Source organism: Molothrus ater, chromosome 1 (genome assembly GCF_012460135.2).
Source record: "Molothrus ater isolate BHLD 08-10-18 breed brown headed cowbird chromosome 1, BPBGC_Mater_1.1, whole genome shotgun sequence".
Taxonomy (NCBI): Eukaryota; Metazoa; Chordata; class Aves; order Passeriformes; family Icteridae; genus Molothrus; species Molothrus ater.
Window position 1 is genome coordinate 5,706,777 of NC_050478.2, and position 12,481 is coordinate 5,719,257.

The 12,481-nt window shown below is 46.2% G+C and overlaps 1 protein-coding gene across 1 annotated transcript in view; it reads left to right on the plus strand.

The window, feature by feature from the left end:
* The first annotated feature begins 639 nt into the window (after nt 1–639).
* Nucleotides 640–12,481, plus strand: part of LOC118701655 (sodium channel protein type 5 subunit alpha-like) — a 217,710-nt gene continuing 205,868 nt past the window's right edge. Inside the window, exon 1 of the mRNA XM_054515743.1 lies at nt 640–800. The gene's annotated coding sequence lies outside the window, so the exon portion shown is untranslated. The remainder of the gene's footprint in view (nt 801–12,481) is intronic.

Here is a 12,481-nt window from a genome sequence, read left to right on the forward strand (position 1 = left end):
CCCATCCCACCTTTCTTCTCGCCAGTCGTGTTCATCCCACCTCGCTCTCTAGACCATGGCACCAGCTGTGACACTTGGGGACAGGGCTTAGTGGCGGGCTTGGCTATGCTGGATTCAGAGTTGCACTTGATGCTCTTGGAGGTATTTTCCAAACTAAACGACTCTATGACAATATCACTCCCTCACAGCGCTTCCCGCTGCCAAACTAAACGAGCCTATGACTCTAGCAGTCCATCATCCCGTTTCACGGGGCCGTTTTTCATCCTCTTCTTCTCAGCCCTTCTCATCCTTCCTTCCTCCCCACTTCTCTGCCATAATTTTTCCTTCCCCGCCGCTCACCCCCGCCTGTCCCTCCGCCCTGCTCCGCTCCCGGCCTGCTCCCGCTGCCTCCCCGCCATTTCCCCTCACGCCGTGCCCCACCGGCGGCAGGGGGCGCTGCGGGCCCGCCCCGGCCGCGCTCGGCGGGGCGGGCGGCGCCTCCCCTCCCTCCGTCCCTCCATCCCTCCCTCCTTCCTTCCCTCTATCCCTCCCTCCATCCCTCCCCACTCCCCCCCGCCGCCCGCCCGCCTGCCCGCCCGGCCGGGGCTGCGCTGGCTCCGCTCCGCTCCCGCGGCAGCCGCACAGACGGCGCGGCGGCTCCGAGCCATGCGCGCTCGGCGGCGGGCGGGCAGCGCGCTCCGCGCACGGCAGCCGGGCCCTTTCTCCCCGCGGGACGGGACCGCTCGCGGACTAAAACTCTGTGGATACAATGAAGTGGCTCTGGGACTCTTGGTTTAGCAGGAAAAATTAAATAAACCAATGTAAGTTTCTCTCTTTTTATTTTGTTCCGTTTGTTGGTTTGCTCGGTAATAAAATGATAATAAAAAGAAAGAAACGGAGAGGATGCCCGGTTCAGAGCGTGTCGCGGAGGAGGAATGAGCAGTGCCGGGGTTTTCCCTAACCCAAAGTTTCCCTGGAGGCGGGAGGAGCGGCGGCACCGGCACCGCGACCGTCCCGTCCGAGCAGGGCGCAGAGAGGGACCGGGGGCTGGAGCAGAGGGAAGTTGGCACAGCAAAGCTTGCGCTGGGCTGTGGAAGCAGAGGGTATAGAATCATATAGATAGAAATGCTTATTGCTGTTTAAAGGTAGTTCTGGCAGAGATTCGCTTTAGTTTCCATCTTGCTTCCGCACCCAGAAGTGCCGGGAAGAGCAAGCAAGGCAGAAAATACTCTGCAATTGTTCAGTTGATGTTATCTGGTGTCAGATGTGTGTGAGTGGAAATGTGGTGGCAGGTGTAGAAGGGAAGAAATGAGCTGGAATGGTCATTTCTGTGGCGGCAGGGGAAATGTAGCGTTCTTCTGTATGGCAAGGGTGTTACTGGTGTTACTTGTTGTAAGAACTGGCATATTTTAAGTGTGTTTCTTAATGGCACCAAGCACCTCAAAGCTATTTGTAGAACACCTTGGCTTAAAAAATGTGGAGTTTTACCTGGCACAAATTAAAAACTTGACTTGGCTTATGTAAATAAAAGCAAATCGGGGAGACCTCTGCTGCACTCCAGCAAGGTGATCATGATTTTATCAAGGCAGCCCTGAGGGGAACAGTGACATACTGGGAGCACCAGTGAGAGAGAACAAAAGCTAAATTAAAGCAAAACTTATGCAACCGAAGTGTGGCTGCAATGGGAATAAATCAGACCTTTCAGTTCTATTTTTCTTGGAGATTTGGGTGAGGAGGTGGAGATGAGCTTCTAAAAAGTGAATAAGCACACGAGCCAGGCACATCTATGGCAACAGGTCCCGTTTTGCCATGCAAAGGGTGAGCTGAGCCTTGTGAGTGCTTGAGCCGAGCTTTTCCAGTCGCAGCCGGGGCAGTGGCTGCTCCTGCAGACGAGCCTTGGATCCGGGGTTGGTGGCCCCGATTTCTGCCACTGCCGGGCTGGCGAGAAGCTCTCCCCAAAACACAGGGTGGATGGTGGAATAAACACGGTGATTCAAAGAGGATTTGTCAATACTAAAAATAAACAGGCCCGCAGATGTGTCCTAGAGGGTCATGTCCAGGCACAGCATTTTCGGGGCCAATGAGCCGATTTCGGCGATTTTCCGTCTGTGTGTCCTGTCCAAGGTGCTGAAGTTCATTTTGCTGCAATTTCCCAGGATTTCGGGGTTTGGCAGAAGTTGTCTCGGAGGCTTCCTGTTGTCTTAAACGGGCGAGGGGGTTCCCCCCCGGGTGGCATGAAGAAAAAGCAGGGATGTGTTTTCAGACACGTATATTTGATCCGTGCTTTTGGCGTGGGGAAGCAGACCAGGTGGAGACACAGATGGATCCAGCAGATCCCATAAGCTTGTGGTGGCAGAGAATTGGAAAGGTCAGAGCTGTGAGGCAGTGAGGAGTGAAACCCTCTGATTAGAATGGACCAACAAAGTGGTGGTTTTGGATGTGTTACTTCTGCTGGTTGGGGTGCATTGCCTTGATGAGACACTGTTCCAAAAAAGTTGGGGGGAGCCCAGTGTCAGGATGGGATGGGAATGATACAGCTGGATTTGGAGTGATGTCCACTGGTTTTGTTAATATTTTTTTAATCTGGTGTAGCCTTTTCAAGTGGTGCATGTAGTTGACAGAGAGCTTCAGAGACAAAGGGTCCTTAATAAAAAATGTTATGTCTTTTTGGGGCAAATGTCTCAACATGTAAGCAATGGAAGTTGTGGTATTTTTAGATTAATGTGCCAAAAGCTCTCAGCCTTGAGTCGTAGAGTTTATGTAACTTTGGTAGGGGGCAGATCACAGTATTGCAAGAAATAATCACAGATTAATATTTTACTGAACTTGCTCATGTTTGGAGTTGGATGTTGTAACGTGGTTTTTCTCAGCTCTTGCCTCTCACTCTGAATCATCCATAGAGCAGCTTTGCTCTTCTGTCTGAGGCTCTGAGGGTTTTACAGGCATGAAGGGTCAGCTTCTAAAGCCAGAGTTCTCACACAGAAGTGGTTTGTGCTGCAAGGAGCCCTGCAGATTTAAAGCATGCCAGGGCTCTGTACAGTGTGGCAGAACGGATCCTGTTTCATGCCCTCAATCATTCGTCAGAGGTCACAAAGGTATTCAGTTGCATCATTGGGTATGTAGCCTAAATACCTTGACCATGAAGGGGGTATGTAGACCACGAGACTTTGTGACTCTGAATGACAGCTCATGGGTACAGACTTTAAAACTGCAACAGAGTTTGAGAGCATTTTATTCCTGGCTTGAACCAGAAAGTGGCCTCGGTTCTCGCTGTGATGGACTAACACCTGTGGTACCAGCTACTCCCTCCCAGGACCTTTAGATGTGACAGGAAAAGGTTGAGTAGTTGCTGTGTTCTTGATCTAAACACGTTGTCAAAATTATGTTCTAAAATTTACTGATAGGAAATGTCATCCTGACTGGGAGATTAATGAAATATAGCTACTTTTAAGTCTTTAAATATCCTGTTTATTTTGGATAGGGATTGGTTTAACTTGTCATTACCTTTTTCTGTTTAGTGTGTTGAAGCAGTATGGGAGTAAAGAACATTTTGGGTCGCATGTGAAACCACGTTGGTGGTCATTTGGAAATCCTAGTCCTGCTTTTCAGAAGGAACTTGTCATCTGTTATCACCTTTAGTGCCTTAGTTTTTGAAAGCTCACTTGAAAAATATAGAAGGGACTTGTTGTTTTCAGAGGGTAGGTGCTCAGTTCTTAAGTTGTCTCTGATTATTTACTCTGGAAAATTATAGCTCTGATTGTTAAAAGGTGACAACAACTAATTTCTCAGTTCTCTTAAATAGAACTTTGGTAACCCAGAAGAAGTATCAGTCTTAAATATCCACTTGAATTTCTGCTTTGTGTTTACACATTGTCTTGAGGTGGGCCTTAATCATGGTATAAAGCAATTTATAGTTGGAGTTCTGTCATTGCTTTTCCCTTCTTTCGCATCTAACCTGGAGCAAAATACATGAAGTCTATTGGGTATATTTCTGTTTGCTTGTAGTGAATATCTCTTCCGTGGTGTCATGGATGATTGCAATCAGTTCAGATGAACTTGTGTTTATTTATCCTTTAAAAAGGATCATCCTTATGAACACCTACCAAAAGGAAACCCTGGTAATGTTTCTATTGATCTGGTTTATTATTTACTCTGCAGACCAAGCTGAGGAGCCCATTTTGACCTGGCTCCGTCTCTTTGGGTTTCTCTTACAAAGTGACAGTTTCTAAATCAGGAAGGAAATCAGGTCACATTTCTGGCTCTACAGGATTTATCTCATTGCTCTTCTTTCAAAGTAATTAGAGTTACTAATAATGAGGAAAAGAAAACTTTTCCAGAACTGGAATGTCCCTAACTCCTCTCTCCTTCTGGCAGTTTTTGTGTCACTGAAGAGACCCAGGTAGTTCAGAAACTTTGTTGTGTAGGATCCTTTTGCTCTGTTACATACGCTCTGTCTTCCTTTCAATGCAGCTGCAGGTGATCTGCTCACCTTTATAAATGTATCTTCTTTCCCTTAGAATTGTGTTTTCTTATTTATTTCCAAATAATTCTGAGCTGGTGGCACTAGCTCCAGGCTGTCCATTTGTAGTGAGTGAGATCCCAGATTTCAGCTTGGGAGAAGAATAAGAACACATTTATTACAGTCATTCCCTGTCTCAGTCCCTCAGCTGGCTCAGGACAGAGTGATTTTGTTAAATTTATGCAGTACCAGCTGTCACGACCGCTGCTTGTACCCCTCCTTTTCTGGTTTCTAACCAGTCTGAGTTCATAGAGGCAAATTCCCATGAAAGATGGCAAAAGAACCACAAAAATTTTCTCTCTTCTCACACTCCCACCTTTGAGGAGGTGTAGCTTGGCCTCCCACCAGGAGGTCACCTTGTGAGTCATTAAAGTGCAAAATTTTGTTAAAAGATCCCTTATCTTTTATGGCAAAAACATGCCTCACTGCTCTTTGTATTGAACAAAGCCTTTGTTAATCACTGTTCTGCATAACAAGAATGGTCTGAGTTTCATTTTTATCATCATGTTGCAAGAGCTTTTTGAATGTAGAGATTTGACACATCAAATAATGCTGTTGTACCAAAACATGCAGAAAAAAATTTAAAATTCTGCTAAGCTCCAAGTTTTCTCTTTACCCTTTTTTATTTAATTATAAAATTAGAAGTTTACTTTTATGTCATGGAAAAAATAAGTCCATACTTCACTGGACTATTTATTTCATCTCTCATCTTGAATTGAGTTTTCCCAGTTTGCTAAACTTTTGCTTTTACTGCAATGCTGAGAGCCCTGCCAACAGGTTGTAGATTATTTTTAAAGATTTCTGGATCCCTAAGGCACAAAAACTGCTCTGCATTCTAGTTATTGTTTGAAAGATATCTGCAATGTGTACTTTATTAGTTTTTAATCCAACTCTAGTATTAAATATCTAAAAAAGTTTTACTGATTTTATTTGCAAGTGTATAAAAGTTAGGTGGTCGAATGCAGACCATGGGCATAATTAAGGTGTGTTGGAAGAAATGAGTAATTTTCAATAGTCATGGCACTTGAAGGCTGACTGTGAACACTGAGCCAGGTTTTAGGGTTTTCAAGGGGTCTTGGGAGGTGGGAGTTGTGCCTGAAGTTTTTTCCCCTGCTGATGTTTAGTCTTTAGAGAAAACAAAGAAAAATCTGTATCACACATAGTTATAGAAAAACTTGTTCATGAGCAATTTTTTTTAGGACCTATTAGCTACAGATAGGTTAGAGACTAACTTTTTAAGCCAAAATCCATTCTTAAAGACTGTATTAGTTCTAAAATGGTTTTTCTATGTTTCTTCTCCTTATCATAATGAAATGGTCGCTTTTACCCCCTAAAATGGACAGTTTTGTTAGAGGCTGAGTACGCCACTGGTGCTCCTGGCTGGCTTGCAGCAAGTTGGGCCTAACAAGCTTTGCTTCAGGTTTAACAGAACTTTGGGCTTGGGAAACCAAAAGAGGAGAGTACAGAGGGATAATTTGTGGTAATTTCCAGAGAAAAAATCCCCCCCCTGTAGGAGCCAGCTCAGATTTTGTGCCCCATTGCCAGCCCATTCCAGCCCTCCGAGGAGGCGTCCCTGCTGCAAGGGCAGACACTGCCTCGGGAAACAAACTTTAAAGAAAGTGATGGTAAGGAAAATAAAAGCCCCCTCCTCATGGCTCATAAAGAGAAGCAGCTCTGTCAAGAAGTTTTTGTTTTCACCTGTCATGCAGCCACCAGAAGTGGGCAGAGGTTTAGGGAGAGCAATGTTAGCGGGAGGCTTTTGGGCAGAGGAGAAAGGAGCATCATTAAAGTGTTACAGCCTGACCTGTAGACAGGCACTTAGTGTTGTCTGAGGCCTGACACGCTGCTAGCACGTTACATAATGCACAATTATAAAATCACACTAAAGCCTCTTTAAAATACCTGCCTGATTATAACAGGGTAATTATGCCGCCTTTAATAGAGCCGAGTGCTGCGGGGAAGGGACCCCCCTGCACCAAACTTGTTCCTGCGCCTTCCACCCCGGATGCAGCCGGCGGTGCCATCCCCTTGGAAGCCCCAGCGCCTCCCAAAGCCCCCCGGGTGTTTGCCTGTGCCCCGTTTCGCTCTCGTGTTACAGGGCTCGTCCTTTCCTTCCGGACGCATTTCTGCCTGTCGCTGCTCCCCATATTAGTCCAGCCAGCGCGGCGTGACGCGGCCGCCCTCTCTCCCTCCCCGGGGCCGAGCACATCGCCTCCGGTGCATTGCCCAGCCCTGTCCCCAGCCTCCGACATGGCACATCGCCTCCGCTGCGTCCCCAGCCCTGTCCCCCAGCCCTGTCCCCCGGCTCCGGCACCGCGCTGTGCCCCGCAGCTCCCCTGCTGCCCAGCCGTGTCTGCGGCGAGAGGGTCTGCAAAGCACTGCAAGTATCTCGACGACTTTTTAATTTTATTTTGCCCGCCCCCCCCCCCTCCCCTCCCATCCTCTTTATCTCTTTTCAACAGCGTCTCACGTCGGGAGGTCTGGTCCGGCTCGATGCGCGCGTGTAGTTCCCATTCAGCCGCTCCGTGGTTGAGCTCTGGGTCCCTTGGGAGATCGCCCCAAGTTCCCCGGGTTTGCCGAGGTTTCCCGCAGCTCTTCCCTTCCCCTCGTCCGTCAAACGGAGGGATGAGTCCTCTCCTCGGCTCTGCCGGCGTAAATCCAGATCGATTTGTTCGACTTCAGCAGAGCTAATCCAGATTTACACAGCCCTTTCCCCGAGGACTTCCCCCGTTTTTTGCTCTGGGTGACCGTCAGTGGGCCAATGTCAAAATGCATCTGATCTAGGCAGATTCCCTGTCTACAGATATTAATTATTCCCTGGCAAAAGTTTCTGAGGAAGAGCAGTTGGATTTGAAAACAATATACAAATTCTGTGGCTAATTTTAGAAACTAAGGGGGATTTTTCCCCCTCCTGTTGAAACTAAATATAATTTGAAAGATAATGTACAAAGACTTAAATATAGCCTGCAATTATACATGGCATATGAATAGTTTCTCTTGGTTTTAACATATTTGGTTTATTTTTCCATCTTTCTCAGCAGACAGCTGTTAGATAAAGGGAGAAAAGTAAATAGTTGTTATGAAACCATACGTCATAGCTACAAGGAATAATTAAGAAAAAATCATAATTATAAGGGAAGATAAAGACTAAACGAATCCTTTCTGTGCTTCATCCCCTTGCCCCATCATTTTATGACACCTCTGTAGTAGTACTTTAGCTAAAGTACTTGAGTGCTTCTAGAACAAATTTTCTGTAGGTCCTGTTCCTGCTGGATTCAGGCAGTTTTGAACTGGGTCTTTGGATCCTTCATGGGAAGATAAAATTGGGGTAGAAGCTTTCCTAGGAAAATCCCTGGGTTCTTGAGTTCCCTTGCCCTTGGTGGAAATTTTACTTGAGTTATACTGAGTTTGCTTTTCTATGAATTTGCTCAACTTGACAACCTCCAAAAGTTTTGTTGTGTCCGCACGGTGCCTGAGCAAGCACCTGCAAGGTGTACAGATGTCCTGGCTTGAACAACTTGCTTTTTCTGGCAGTTGTGAAACACAGTTCTGCTCCTCAAGTGCTGTTACATCTGGAAAAAATTGTTCTTTTTGGTTAAAAGTTTCTTGAGTTTTTCCCTGAATTATGAAACCTGAGCAGTGGTGGGTTGGCAGGTCTTGCTCTGAGTGTTGTGTGCTCAATAGTCAGGACCTAGTACGGCTTTTTAGCTGCTTCTAAGGACAGGCCAGAAAGGGCCTGGGAACACTGCACTGGGTCACACATTGCCTTTTTTTACACAGGTAGGGAGAATGGCATAAAAGACCCTCAAAAACAATAATAACAGTACTTAAAAGACACCCCAAAATGATGGTTGTAGACTCCTGGGAACAAGGCAAGTGGCTGCGTATGAGGCTGTGATCCAAAAACATTGAAACATTCTGGGCTGTGGTTTTCTTTTATTAATTAGTCTAAGTGATGTTCAGAACTGAAACCAAGGCTTTTAGACACATCTCTGGTGCCTAATTCTGCTCAGTGTCTCATAACAGGGTGAATCAGGAGACTGTTTATTGAAGTCAGTGATGCAGTGTCGATGTAAAAGCGACAGAAGGGAGATGGAGGATTTGTTTACGAGCAGAAAAGTCCCCTGGACAGTTTAACACTAACAGAGAAAATTACTGAATAGCTGCAAAGCACAGAGCTTAAATGTAGCTGAAATAAGTCTTCTGGAGCATTTCCAGAACTATTTTAAGGGCCTGATCCAGAGCCTGATGAAGGCAAAGGTAAAGCTCTTTTTGACTTCTTCAGATCCGACATTATATTTCAAAACATCATTCTCTCTCTGGAATTCTCTAAGGCTGTCTCCTAGGTGGTTTTTAATTAACTATTATGCCAGATGTAATGTCTTTTGTATCCCTTTAGTACTTGGATTTGTTAAGTATAAGAAATAATAGCATAATGCCTTTGTTGCACAGGAAATTCTGATTTTCTGTGTAGTCATTAGTTGCACAAGGCATTGAATCTCATCTTTTGTTGCTTGCCTTGTCCATTGGTTTACCAGTGTGCATCTGTCTTATTCTGTAGCTTTTGAACCCACTGGACAACTTGATTCAGAGGTTCAGGACTAAGGGAGGTTTGGCTTTTGCAAGTGTTGTTAAAGGCTGTTGCTGGGTTGAGAGTAGAGAGGCTCAAAAGAGCATTATATGTAAGAAGGTGACTGTGTGGTGACCCAGCCACATACATTACAGAATTTTTATTGTGTTATTCCATATTATAGTCTATTTTATGTTTAGTGTCCCATTGTTAGGCCAGTGGCTGCTTCACCTCCACCACCCAGGTCTGTGAGATCAGGTAATGCCAGGTGTAGGTTGTAATTGCATTGTTTTAAAAGCAGCTTGCAAACAAAGCCCTTGGGGTCTCAGTGCATTTTGAAATAATCTGAAAAGGCTCCATCATGTGGATTCAGCACTGGATCCAAGCCTGCTGAAGACCCTCATTGGCTTCAGGAGGTTGTGGATAGGTCTTTGTGTCTGAGGAGGAGTGGGTGTCAGGGGTCGGGCACCAAGGGCTGCCTTGAGGTGTGAGAGAGCTTGATCCTGTTGAAAGACTGGAGGAGGTGACAGAGGGACAAAGATGATGTCCTCCCCTCCTTCTTTAATCCTGCCCCACGACTTTGCAGCTGAGTCTCTCTCTGTTCAGGGGGGATGTTTGACTGTATTGGCACTGCTGCCCACTTATGTGCATCAGATAGGGATTAATAACTATATGTAAAAGACAGCTTTTATTTGTCTTTTATATTATAAATAATATAATATAAAATTATATATTTCTTTTTTAAAAGCCAGGAATAAAGCAAGGATATTGAAAATGCAATTTCCAGCTCCATCAGGTCCATTTTGGTGGGAACTGGCCCGTCTGTTGTGGTGTCAGATGGGACATGTGTGCCCAGCTACTGCAAGAAGCTGGTGCAAACCAGGCTGAGAGGCAGCAGGGATCTCTCTGAGGGTCCCCTGCCTCGTGTGCACCCATGCAGTGAGGCTGTGGCTGTTTCTCCCCCAGCCCTTGCCCTGCCCATCGCTGCGAGGAAGGGAAAATGGAGGGTGTCCCTGACCCCGGTAATCTCCAGCTGCCACCGAGCCTCCCGGGAGGCACCCGTGGCCAGCACAGATTAACACAGCCCACAGCAGGGACTGGCCTGCAGCCAGCATGGCCCTGGGATCAAAGGAGCATGGAGGTGGCTGAGAGCCACCTTCGGGCCCCTCCTCCTCGCCTCGCTCTGCAGCAGCCTTTGCCTTCCCTGCTAATTCAAACCCACCCTCTGCAGATCAAAGCGCTTCTTCCCCTGTGCCTTGTGTAGGGTGCTGGTGTCCAAGGTGTGCTTCCAGAGCTGACAACTGGATAAAGTCTTCAGGATCTTGCTTGGGGAGTGACATGGATGTGTGCTGGCTGCCTTTTTTCTTGATGGGCAGAAAGAGGGTGTTGTGACCCCAAAGGATAAAGGATGGTGGTGCAAAGCTGGGAACCATCATGAGGATGTCACAGGCAGAGCCAGTGCAGAGGCTGGGAACCACCTCTCAGAATCTCTGCTGGTCAGAGTGACTCTGAGACACGTACAAGCTTCTTTTTCCCAGCCTGGCAGTTGAAGAAGGAGTTAGGACTTTTCTGTTCTCATTCTCAAGGTTGTTAATTTTTTCTTATTTATAAAATTCTTTCTCTGGCTTGCCAAGGTCTGTCTGGCAGGTCAGGTTGAGGCACACTAGCCACCCTCAGGGCAGTGTTATCTTTTTATACTAAAAACCACATGTACATTATTTACAATAATTTTCTAATACCTATGTTAGGTATTTACAATATTTACAATTAAAATTATTTACAATAATTTTCTAACACCTATGTTAGACAGTGAGCTTCTCCTTCAAACTAATCTAAAAGTGCCAACATCACAGCAGAAGATGGAGGCTAAGAAGAAGAAGGAGAAAGGCTGGACACACCTAGATTCTTCTATCTTGCTTCTTGAACTCTCATTCTGAAAACCTCAAAAAATCTTTTTTTTTTACCTTGGGACAAACTAATTATTATTCTACTTAAATTTTCGTGGCTTGCAGATCTTCATATAAGGCTGGTAATTGTTTTTTCCAAGGGCTAAATGAAAGGCACAGGGGTCTTGGACTCTGTGCCAAGGTCTCTGAGCCCCTTGGGCAGGGGCTCGAGTCTTCCAGGGCAGCCAGAGGAATTTCTTGGGTTCTGACATCCATCATGAGGATGTCACAGGCAGACCCAGTGCAAGGCACAAAATGAGCTCTGCCCAGTTCTCTACAGTGTCCTTGCCAGCCCAGCTCAGCTGCCTCTAGGAGGAAAGGAGCAGGAGGGAACTTTTGCAGCATTATTCTAGAGTTTCAAAGGTCACAAGGAGCCAGGGAAAGCACAGAAACTGGCATCACAGCATTGAGAATGGGGTATTTGAGTGGCAAACTGGTGCCTTGATTTGGTTTGCAGTGGGTGGTCTAAGTAAGAAGCTTTATTTCTGTTAGAAAGGTTCTTTTTGAGGGCTGTTTGTTTGCCAGGATCAGGAGGAAGGTGGTTTAAAACATATATTAGAGGGATTATCAGTGTTGTCCCCATCAGTTCCAGCAGCCCTCATACCCCAAAACACAGAACCCTTTCAGGGAGGTCCCTCATCCCATGCACTCCCTTTGGACACCTTGGTTTTCAGCTTCTCATCCCTGGGCCCAGAGCAGCTCTGTGCTGAGCAGCACTGCACAGCCACACAGCTGCCAGCAACCAGCCCTGGGCTTGAGAGGTTTGTTTTCCAAGGTGGTGCTGGTGCCAGCTGCTCTGTTTTTATGGTGTGATGGTCCCTGGGGGTGGCCAGGGATCAACCCTGCCTTAACTTCTGTGCACCTGTTGTGTTACCCCTTCCCAACAGTAACCCAAAATCCTGCTCAGGCAGGAAACAACCTGAGCAACAACCTGGAGGAGTGGCTTTGCAAGGGAATTTTCTCCTCTTGCTTCAGTGGTCCAGAGTCCCACTCTGAATGCAGAGCACATTCACTTCATGCCCATTTTAAATTGTGCCAGCTGAACATGCATGCTGGTTTGCAGGACCGTGGGGCAGGACTCGAAAAGCAGCATTGCACATTTGGGTCTGTGGGATGTCAAATATTTTTTTTTTAAATATTTTCTTCCAATGCCAGTTTGAAAGCTAGTTTGATAGTCACAGTTAGCATTGCAAATGTCTGAGTGGTTCCCTGGTACATGATTTCTTCCGGGAGGCTCCTACAACTTTAATGAATGTGAAAGTTGTGATTTGCATGGGAGATCATTGCTTATAGCAGCTACACAATGTATTAGGCTACCCATCAGTCTTGCTGTTAGAGCACTCTGCAGAATTCAATAAGCAATGTTATTTACTCTGTTGTCTTTAGAGCTTGAGAAACTTCCCAAAATGTCTTATAATCCAGGAAAAAGCTTTCCTGCAAAGCAAGTTTGCTTCATTGATTGCATTT